General features: G+C 54.8%; 2 non-coding genes across 2 annotated transcripts; one reads left to right on the top strand and one right to left on the bottom strand.

Annotated features, from left to right (window-relative positions):
- Nucleotides 1-213: 213 nt before the first annotated feature.
- On the bottom strand, nt 214-295 carry TRNAS-AGA. Its single transcript has one exon. It is a non-coding gene; the product is annotated as a tRNA-Ser (tRNA).
- A 2,376-nt stretch (nt 296-2,671) lies between these two features.
- On the top strand, nt 2,672-2,743 carry TRNAC-GCA. The gene has a single exon. It is a non-coding gene; the product is annotated as a tRNA-Cys (tRNA).
- The last annotated feature ends 5,520 nt before the right edge of the window (nt 2,744-8,263 follow it).

Here is an 8,263-nt window from a genome sequence, read left to right as displayed (position 1 = left end):
CAGCCAGTTGCACAGCTACCCACAGTGCACTGCTCTCTGTGGCCATCCAAGATTCTAGCGTGGATGTGCTCTGGTGACACAAGGGGCATAGTGTGGACATGCAGCAGCTGTTTAATTAAAACACTTGAAAGCCACATTACCCAATAGTGTAGACACAGCTGGAGAGTGAGACAAGACCCAGCTCCCTTGAAACTAAAGGACCACAACTTTCTCCATAGTTGGCAGGATTCAAACCTGCACAGGGAGACCCCAATGGATTTCTAGTCCATTGCCTTAACCACTCAGCCACAACTACTTAGTTGAGATGTGTCTCTCACCGCACTCTAGTTCTGTTCTCACTGAGTGATCAATTCCAGTTGTTTCCTCAGACCAGCTTCCACAACACACACACTGCTGTGCCCTTGTGTAAGTGTGTCCATGGCTGAACTGCAAGAATTCCTGCTCATTTCCCTTCTGGCTGGAGCATGAGGAGAGTGTGTTTGTGGTCAATGACGTTGCTGTAGATTGTTGTCCATTTCCTGCCTTGATCATTCAGACAGTCCCTTTCCTGCCATATCCCCAGCACAGCAGCGATTGCAATAGCAGGGGGCAGGTTTTCTCTGCAGCACTGAGATTTGTCAGGGAGTTGGTGGCTCCTTTCTTTCCTCACCCTGGAGTAAACTCAGCTTTTAATTCCATCCTTGATGTTTCAAGGAATAACAACAGACGACCGAGGAAAGAGGTGGACAGGGCGGGTCTCAGGGGAGGGGCAGAGAGGTGGGGGCGGTGGGCAGGGTGGGTCTCAGGGGAGGGGCAGAGAGGTGGGGCGGTGGGCAGTGCGGGTCTCAGGGGAGGGGCAGAGAGGTGGGGGCGGTGGGCGGGGCGGGTCTCAGGGGAGGGGCAGAGCGGTGGGGGCGGTGGGCAGGGTGGGTCTCAGGGGAGGGGCAGAGAGGTGGGGGCGGTGGGCAGGGCGGGTCTCAGGGGAGGGGCAGAGAGGTGTGAGCCCTGGGCAGGGTAAGTCTCAGGGGAGGGGCAGAGAGGTGGGGGCGGTGAGCAGGGCGGGTCTCAGGGGAGGGGCAGAGAGGTGGGGGCGGTGGGCAGGGAGGGTCTCAGGGGAGGGGCAGAGAGGTGGGGGCGGTGGGCGGGGAGGGTCTCAGGGGAGGGGCAGAGAGGTGGGGCGGTGGGCAGGGCGGGTCTCAGGGGAGGGGCAGAGAGGTGGGGGCGGTGGGCAGGGCGGGTCTCAGGGGAGGGGCAGAGAGGTGGGGCGGTGGGCAAGGCAGGTCTCAGGGGAGGGGCAGAGAGGTGGGGGCGGTGGGCAGGGCAAGTCTCAGGGGAGGGGCAGAGAGGTGGGGGCGGTGGGCAGGGCGGGTCTCTGGGGAGGGGCAGAGAGGTGGGGCGGTGGGCAGGGCGGGTCTCAGGGGAGGGGCAGAGAGGTGGGGGCGGTGGGCAGGGCGGGTCTCAGGGGAGGGCCAGAGAGGTGGGGGCGGTGGGCAGGGCGGGTCTCAGGGGAGGGGCAGAGAGGTGGGGGCGGTGGGCAGAGCGGGTCTCAGGGGAGGAGCAGAGAGGTGGGGGCGGTGGGAGGGGCGGGTCTCAGGGGAGGGGCAGAGAGGTGGGGGCGGTGGGCAGGGCGGGTGTCAGGGGAGGGGCAGAGAGGTGGGGGCGGTGGGCAGGGTGGGTCTCAGGGGAGGGGCAGAGAGGTGGGGGCGATGGGCAGGGCGGGTCTCAGGGGAGGGGCAGAGAGGTGGGGGCGGTGGGCGGGGCTGGTCTCAGGGGAGGGGCAGAGAGGTGGGGGCAGCAGGCAGGCCTTGGGGTAGGGGGTGGAGAGGCACAAGGAGGCCTTCAGGGAGGAGAGGAGCGAGCGGAAGGTGGACCAGCAGGTCTCAGCCACAGTGGAAGAGCGGGGCTGGGAAGTGGCCAATGGGAGTGAGGGCGGAGCACAGGTGGGGCCTCAGAGGGAGGAGAATGAGTCAAGGGGGTGGAGTGGGCAGGGCCGCCCAGAGGATTCAGGGGGCCTGGGGCAAAACAATTTCGGGGGCCCCTTCCATAAAAAAAAGTTGCAATACTCTAGAATCCTGTATTCTCATGGGGGCCCTGCAGGGCCTGGGGCAAATTGCCCCCCCTCTGGGCGGCCCTGCCCTCAGCCTCCCCTCGTAAGTCCCCTGCCCCCTAATCATTTTTGTTGCCCTCCCCTAGACTCTCTCCAATTTGTTTCTGTAGTGCGGGGGGGGGGGGGGGGCGCAAAAACTGGACGCAATGCTCCAGATGTGGCCTCCCCAGTGCCGAATAGAAGGGAATAATCACTTCCCTCGATCTGCCGGCAATGCTCCTACTAATCCAGCCAATACGACCAGGTAGCCATATTGAATGCAGCCCAGCAATATTTGATAAATTGGTTACTGTACATTCAGGAGGTTATTTCCCACCTATTCATAAATAATGAAGATGCTCTAAGCGGAGGGGAGAGAGCTGTCCCATCCGTGTAGTTAATCCATCTCCCCGAGAGGTGGTAGCTATGTCACTGGGGGAAGCTATGTGGGTGGGTGTGCAAGCTGTGGTGTTTACATGGATCTATAAGTTTAATCAAACCCCATTTTTAAAAGCACTGTGGTCTGGGAACAGAACAGGAGATCGCTGAGGCAGGGTCTGTCCTTCAAAATCTTTAAGATCTCTGACTTACCTACACAGCAGTCATGGGGGTATAGCTCAGTGGTAGAGTGTTTGACTGCAGTTCAAGTGGTCCTTGGTTCAAATCCAAGTGCCCCCTTACAAACCTCTTCCTTCAACAAAAATAATGGCATTTCCATTATGTTCAGGAGTTCCACTGAATAGGGATCCCTGAAATGAATAGAAACACTCAATGTTTTCCTGTGCAAATGCATAAAAACCTAGCAAACATCTCCCTTCACTGAAATCAGTTCCAATCCTCTAAAGGATTAAAGAATCCTTATTGAGGTTGCAAGAAAAAAACATCCTGATGTGTAGAAAGAATAGTAAATATGGCAGGCGACCAGCTTGGCTTAACAGTGAAATCCTTGCTGATCTTAAACACAAAAAAGAAGCTTACAAGAAGTGGAAGATTGGACAAATGACCAGGGAGGAGTATAAAAATATTGCTCAGGCATGCAGGAGTGAAATCAGGAAGGCGAAATCACACTTGGAGTTGCATCTAGCAAGAGCTGTTAAGAGTAACAAGAAGGGTTTCTTCAGGTATGTTAGCAACATGAAGAAAGTCAAGGAAAGTGTGGGCCCCTTGCTGAATGAGGGAGGTAACTTAGTGGAGAGAGGATGTGGAAAAAGCTAATGTACTCAATGCTTTTTTTTGCATCTGTCTTCACAAACAAGGTCAGCTTCCAGACTGCTGCACTGGGCAGCACAGTATGGGGAGGAGGTGACCAGCTCTCTGTGGAGAAAGAAGTGGTTCAGGACTGTTTAGAAAAACTGGACGAGCACAAGTCCATGGGGCCGGATGCGCTGCATCCGAGGGTGCTAAAGGAGTTGGCGGATGTGATTGCAGAGCCATTGGCCATTATCTTTGAAAACTCATGACGATCGGGGGAGGTCCTGGATAACTGGAAAAAGGCTACTGTAGTGCCCATCTTTAAAAAAGGGAAGAAGGAGGATCCAGGGAACTACAGGTCAGTCAGCCTCACCTCAGTCCCTGGAAAAATCATGGAGCAGGTCCTCAAGGAATCAATTCTGAAGCACTTAGAGGAGAGGAAAGTGATCAGGAACAGTCAGCATGGATTCACCAAGGGCAAGTCATGCCTGACTAACCTAATTGCCTTCTATGAGGAGATAACTGGGTTTGTGGATGAGGGGAAAGCAGTGGATGTGTTATCCCTTGACTTTAGTAAAGCTTTTGATACAGTCTCCCACAGTATTCTTGCCAGCAAGTTAAAGAAGTATGGGCTGGATGAATGGACTATAAGGTGTATAGAAACCAGGCTAGATTGTCGGGCTCAACTGGTAGTGATCAATGGTTCCATGTCTAGTTGGCAGCCGATATCAAGTGGAGTGCCCCAAGAGTCGGTCCTGGGGCCGGTTTTGTTTAATATCTTCATTAATGATTAGGAGGATGGCGTGGACTGCACCCTCAGCAAGTTTGCAGATGACACTAAACTGGGAGGAGTGGTAGATACGCTGGAGGGTAGGGATAGGATACAGAGGGACCTAGACAAATTAGAGGACTGGGCCAAAAGAAACCTGATGAGGTTCAACAAGGACAAATGCAGAGTCCTGCACTTAGGACGGAAGAATCCCATGCACTGCCACAGACTAGGGACCGAATGGCTAGGAAGCAGTTCTGCAGAAAAGGACCAAGAGGTTACAGTAGACGAGAAGCTGGCTATTAGTCAACAGTGTGCCCTTGTTGCCAAAAAGTCTAACGGCATTTTGGGCTGTATAATTAGGGGCATTGCCGGCAGATCGAGGGATGTGATCATTCCCTTCTATTAGACATTGGTGAGGCCTCATCTGGATACTGTGTCCAGTTTTGGGCCCCACACTACAAGAAGGAGGTGGAAAAATTGGAAAGAGTCCAGCAGAGGGCAACAAAAAATGATTAGGGGGTTGAAGCACATGACTTATGAGGAGAGGCTGAGGAAACTGGGCTTGTTTAGTCTGCAGAAGAGAAGACTGAGGGGGGATTTGATCGCTGCTTTCAACTACCTGACAGGGGATTCCAAAGAGGATGGATCTAGACTGTTCTCAGTGGTAGAAGAGGACAGAACAAGGAGTAATGGTCTCAAGTTGCAGTGGGGGAGGTTTAGGTTGGATATTAGGAAAAACTTTTTCACTCAGAGAGTGGTGAAGCACTGGAATGGGTTACCTAGGGAGGTGGTGGAATCTCCTTCCTTAGGGGTTTTTAAGCTCAGGCTTGACAAAGCCGTGGCTGGGATGATTTAGTTGGGGATTGGTCCTGCTTTGAGCAGTAGATTGGAGTAGATGACCTCCTGAAGTCCCTTCCAACCCTGATATTCTATGATTCTATGATTAGATGCTCTAATGGTCTCTTCTGGCCATAATTTCTGAAAAACTGAGTGCAGCATTGGGAGCAGCGTCTGATGTTTCCCTGTCTAGCCGGCTTGCTGCCTAGAATGAACGCTCCTTGAGTGGGGTGATCCACAGGGAGTAGCTCAAACCTCCAAAGTGCCTGGCCAGGGGCAGGACATTGGCACAGCAAGGGAGGGGTGTGGCAGTGACATCACAAAGGCCTTTTGCAGGACCTCAGACTATTGGTCAAAGACTATTGGTGGGGAGGTGGTGACCTCACAGAGAGATGCTGACATCAGCCAGGCAGGACCGGGGCGAGGGGCCAGGGAAACCTCAGAGACCCCTGTGGCTTTGCTTCAGCAAGTCTCCTTCTCCAGGTCTCTCTTTGAGGACTGAGGGAGTATTTGGGTTCACGGACGTGAGCGCCAGGAGGAACCTCTTTTGAGTTTTCTCCTTCCCTTTTAGTGATTTTACTAGAAAACAGCCGTCCCTGTTTAGACGGTAAGAGCCTCCTGGAGGTTTGAAACCTGTTCAGTCGGATCCATCTGGTGACAGTTGAATTCTAGGCATGGAAAACATGAGCTTAAGGAGGCAGAATTTTATTCCACACCTGGGATTTTGTCCCTTAGAATCACTGGGGACATTGGGGTTTGTCCTTTTTGTTTTACCTTTTCCTCCGTCCCTCCCTCCTTTCTCTTTATCTCTTGCTTCTTTTGTCCTTTCTCCTGTTCCCCTCCCAACACCAGGAGGTGTGTGTGTGTGTGTGTGTGTGTGTGTGTGTTTGTGTGTTGCGGGGGAGTGCTCTGCAGCTCCCACTGTGGGAGGTCCACGCAAAAATATGGGGCTGAAATAGTGCTCGGGCAGTGATCCCCATCAGTGACCTGGGCCATCCTTTGGGCTCTCTGGTGAGAACCCTCAGCCTCCCGCCCTCAGTCTCTACCCTGATTGGCTGAGCAGGGGATTATTGACAGGGAGGAGACTCAGGTCCTTGTTGTTCTCTTTTAAGACCAAGGAAATAAGTCAGAACCAGTTCTGTGTTTGATGGATTTTGCTGCTTCTCTGCATTAATGGTCTCTGAGCAGTTCATGATTCTCTCTAACATTGCAGTTCTCAAATACTTGCTTAATAATTCCTGTGCACTGTTGTTGGTCTGTAGCTCATCAGAGCATTTTATTCAGGTCATTCAATGTCTGAAATTCAAGATCCGATGGTTAGTTTGAAAATCAGGGCTCTTGGTCCTATTCCCAACTCTGCCACTGACTGGCTGTGTGACCTCAGACAAGTCAATTCTCCTTTCTCAGCCTGAGCTTCTCCCTGTTTCAAGTAGGGATAATAATGATCCGCTCCTACCTACCTCAACACACTCACTCTTCCCCAACACACACACACTGTCTCTCCCCACACACACAGTCTTCCCACTGCAGTTGAAAAGCAGCTGGCAATCTAGTAGGATGCCCCTGGAACAATGGGATAGAGAAACCTGCATCGCTGAAAGTGCAGCCATGGAGACACCACACAGCAGCCTTCCCTAGCAGGGGCAGGGGGGCGAGAAGGGACGTCATCCGAGCTCCCTGCATCCAGGTCACTTTCCTCAGCCGGGCTGTGTCAGGGGAGGGCAGAGAGCAGCAGCTTCTGATGCTCCCCTCACAGCCCAGCCCAGGTGGGGAAAGTGGCCAGGACGCAGGGAGCACATAGTGTTGCTCCTCGCTCCCCCCACCCTCTATGGGGCCACGGAGGAGCATTGGGGCAGGGGAGAGCAGTGAGCACCTTTGTACGGCCACATGGTGCCCTTTGACCCCCTGGAGCCCTGGGCGGCTGCCGGGGGCCCCACCCCTAAGGCCGGCCGGGCTCCCCAGCACGAGCAGCAGAGACACAGGGAGACTGGCCACCCACTGAGCAGAGGTAGCCTGGGCGGCTCGTAATGGAGGCTCGGGGGGGCTCAGCCTCCCCAAACCTTGCGTCGCCAAGGGGACAGTGGGGCCCATGACTAGGGGCCCTGGCGAAATTGGGCCCCCCTGGGAAAGTCTCCCCCATGTCGGCCCCAGGGCTGGAGGAGCTCCCACTGCCTGCTACGGCCCGGGGGCTGCAGCAGGGCACAGAGCTTCTCTGGTCTCGGGGCTGCAGCAGGGCCGGTGTAAAGGAGTGACAGGGTGGGGCCAGTGGGGGAAGGGGTGGAACAGAGGTGACAGTGGGTGGGGCCGTGGGTGGAAGGTGTGGAAGGGGGCGGAGCCACACACAGAAGTGGGGGGTCATGGTTCCGGTGCTGGGGCCCCCGCACTTGTTCTCCCTTTCCCTGGGCTTTGGCATCACTAGCCCCTGCTTAGCGAGTAGGGGTCAGTGGTCCCCAAAATGTGGGCGTGACTCCTAGGGGGACCCAGAGGAAGATTGATGGGGGCACCTCAGGGCCTGAGCCAGCCCCCATGGAGGGCAGGGAGGGAGCCCCACTCAGCCCCACTCTGTCCCAGCTCTTCCCCAATCCCACCCTCAGCCTGGGCCCCTGGCTCCCAGCCCGGCCTCGACCCCCTGACCCCTGTCCGCACCCCTCTCCCCAGCAAGCAACGGCCCCACTCCCAGCCCCGGTTCTCGACCGCGGCTTCCGAGGGGCCACAGCCATGGATACGAGGGCGCAGTGTGAAATGTTTGGGGCCCACTGGGTTAGGGTGACGTCCTCAATCACTTCTCTGCCGTCCAATGAAAGCGATTCCTCACCCACCCACCCCTCCGTCAGGACGGCCTAGGTCAACGTTCTGCTGCCCTTCACTCGTACAGGGAGGAGAATAACATTTCATTGCACTCAATGCTAAAGTGATTTGTAACCCACCACCATCCCAAACTGGTCATTTTGGGGAAGCGGCCCCATCATGCTGCATAGCTAGGCAGAGCAGGGCTGTCTATGCAAACACGGCCTGTTCCTGAAGTCTTCCCCCAGCTCCTCACTAGATGTGAGGGGGGAGCTCATTCAGCCCCTGCTTATGCTTAGTATTTAAAAACTCCTTCGTGTCCCTATCTCTGCCGGCCTTAGATTTCTCCTCCTGTCCCTGTCTTAGCAGCTCAGATGAGGTGGCCGAGTGGTTAAGGTGATGCTGTTAATCCATTGTGCTCTGCATGCATGGGTTTGAATCCCATCCTCATTGGATGCATTTAGTTTTCACTCTCCTTTATAGACAACCATCTCCCCCCTTGGTACAATGACAGATCAAACAATGTTGCTTCTTGCAAACAAAAACCTTCTCAGAATCTCAGCTGCCCCTCCCCCCTTGCTTCAAATAAAATGTCTAAATCCCAGATTTCT

The sequence above is a fragment of the Mauremys mutica genome, unplaced genomic scaffold (genome assembly GCF_020497125.1).
Source record: "Mauremys mutica isolate MM-2020 ecotype Southern unplaced genomic scaffold, ASM2049712v1 Super-Scaffold_100183, whole genome shotgun sequence".
Classification (NCBI taxonomy): domain Eukaryota; kingdom Metazoa; phylum Chordata; order Testudines; family Geoemydidae; genus Mauremys; species Mauremys mutica.
Note: the sequence above shows the minus strand (reverse complement) of the source record. Positions and strands in the feature narration are given on the sequence as shown.